This window comes from Anopheles aquasalis, chromosome 2 (genome assembly GCF_943734665.1).
Source record: "Anopheles aquasalis chromosome 2, idAnoAquaMG_Q_19, whole genome shotgun sequence".
Lineage (NCBI taxonomy): Eukaryota > Metazoa > Arthropoda > Insecta > Diptera > Culicidae > Anopheles > Anopheles aquasalis.
This window is the reverse complement of record NC_064877.1, coordinates 21117501-21120000: the sequence shown is the minus strand read 5'-3', so window position 1 is coordinate 21120000 and position 2500 is coordinate 21117501. Positions and strand designations below refer to the sequence as shown.

Here is a 2500-nt window from a genome sequence, read left to right as displayed (position 1 = left end):
ATACGCTGGCACGATCGCGATCCGCGTACTGAAACCGAACCACTGGCGCTGTCGTGTCCTGCGGCTGCTCCGAACACGAAGGCGACCAAGGGTGGCGGTGGATCGAGTGTTTAATCACCCGCGCCACCCGGTGATACCGAAAGGTAAGGCGATTTGCAATTGCAACACCGTGGCCGCACCAGACACATACAGGGTGCACTGCAATTGAATTGCGCAAGAATCTGGCTCGGCTACCGGCTACCGGCTCCCGGGGGCACGCGACCTTAAGGAGTAATCATTCCTGCGCAAGAAGATTCCCGTGCACCGGTGATAGTGGATCACTTTTCCATTTGCAGCTAATGCCAAATACCATAAAACATTTGGACCACGTTCTGTTTGGCGCTCGATCGTCTCTCTACGATGGTCGAAGCACGACTATGGCCATAACGTGCAGTAAACGGATTACTAATGGAAGGTCAAACAGCAATTCCGCTAACCGGACACGATATAAAACGATGAATTTTAATGGCCGCTCCCCTCCACCACATTACCATTTTTGGGTTAATTGGATATGTTCGCATTCAAAAGAAACTACGGCGAACGGAACATTACCAATCAATCGTGTCCTTGTTCTTGTTGCTGTTGGCACGCATTAGAACAATCTAATGTCTTATCTTCCCTCCTTCAATTGGGCTCACGACAAATACTGGCCTTGTCGTGCGCCGAGATGTAGTAGCTTGGGGCGGCGTGAGGGGTAAATTCAGGAACTGGAATGAGCCGGTTTGAGACAATCATCCCATGTATTATGGTAGGTACATCTGTGTCAACAACAGCTCGACGGAAATTCACCTTGGGGCAACTGTAAGGACACCGGTTTGCAGTGCCCGCCCGGGGGGTTTCTCCTTTGAAGATAGAAAAGGAACAGGTTTTCGAGTTAGTAGCTGCGGCCACGAACCCCAACAGAGTATTCCTGATGTGCATTCGAATCCTTTCTCCACTAAAAGCACTCCACTGGCAATCGTTACAACAAAGTGGATATTTGGATCATTCGAAAATGTCGTGCCAAACCAGCTGTCTGCCGCCGTATCTCTGATAAGACACTGGCTAATGATATGCTTCTAGGGACAAATTGAACCCGATGACCAACAGGTTGGAGTGTGGCGCGTCAGTTTGCACGAGCTGATTTTTGCCACATCATCATGACGGCGAACGTTCCTCGAGGAATCGACGGCCAGCTACTAAAGCTACGAACGTGACCGTGCGTTAAACAGCTCTAGACCCTGTCCAGTCCGGAAGACAAAGGGGACAGTGGACCTGTAGAGCCAAACGAATGGAATGGAACATTAAAGCCAGCACTTGCACACTAGAAAGTGGCCACAACGGTAAGAGGCTGCAACTCACCTATAGACTGGCCTTCGTTGGAACACTAAATAAGCGGCACAACAAAAACCGGCCAGGATTTTTCGGTAATAATTCTTAACATAATTGCATTTCAAAGTTTCCATCGTCAAGTATTCTGTTTAATGGTGAATGTAATGGAATAAGTTCAGAAGGCACGCGACTTTATTCGATGATGGCTAGTTTCAGCCTCAAACATAGCTGTGGCCATATTGTAACCGATGGTTGCTCTGTTTCAAACAAACATGCTACATTCCATACTCTTCCAACACAGTTCACTTTGATTACCGATGTCAGCCTAGGGTGCCTGCTGCAAAACCAAAAAGGCATTTAAAATATGTGATTGCTGTTGTGACATCTTCCCCGTATCCTTATCTCCAGCTCATTGTCAATGCATTGATTCGTACAGCCAATTAGTACACCGCGTTCAGCGTCGCTTGAATTGCTGTCGGGCACTCCTTGCTACCTCAACCGAAAACAGCTTAACACCAGTTTGTAATCGACAAGCATACAAACCGTTAATTAACGGCTCACACTTATCGCACCTGTTTGGACAATCTTCTCGAAACATTGAGTGAAATCATTAATCACGACCCATCCCACATTCAGCTCGTCAGAACGTACTATCATCTAACGCCCAGACAACGAGCAGATCAATAACGTTGACGGGATGCTGCCAAAAAAAACGCCACTGGTAGCTGACCGCTGTTGCTATTTGCTCAAAATCAATTCTACTCCTGTACACATTGTTAGCTACTTACATCGCACGCTATAATGGGCAGTTTCTGTTGGTTTTCTTTTCGTGATTCGTTGCTTATCGCAATGCTTCAGAACAGCAGCACCTTTGGCCCGACCAGACACAACAGCAGCAGTAACACCTGACTCAACAAGACGGCAAGACGAAAGGGAACGAGAAAAGAAACGCTAGCTTTCGATTCGACAACCTACTTTTGGCCTGAGCTTTAACTACAGCACAACTTCTCAACCGCGGACCCCTTCTACTGATACTTCTGCGTGCCAAGCGAAAAACCGATGGTCAGCCACTTGAATTGAAGGTTCAACTCGTACTGTCGCCGTGCGTGCGCGCGGTTGCCCGAACTCGCTGCTGCCAACATCTTAGTAG

At 47.9% G+C, this 2500-nt stretch overlaps 1 protein-coding gene across 2 annotated transcripts in view; it reads right to left on the bottom strand.

Moving 5' to 3' along the window:
• LOC126570085 (5-aminolevulinate synthase, erythroid-specific, mitochondrial) overlaps nucleotides 1-2500 on the bottom strand; it is a 7388-nt gene that overhangs the window by 3138 nt on the left and 1750 nt on the right. The window contains exon 1 of one of the 2 annotated variants that reach the window (XM_050227584.1): nucleotides 2139-2426. The exons of the other annotated variant lie outside the window; for it this stretch is intronic. The gene's annotated coding sequence lies outside the window, so the exon portion shown is untranslated. Of the gene's footprint in view, nucleotides 1-2138; nucleotides 2427-2500 lie in introns of those variants that run through there. 2 annotated transcript variants of the gene reach the window in all.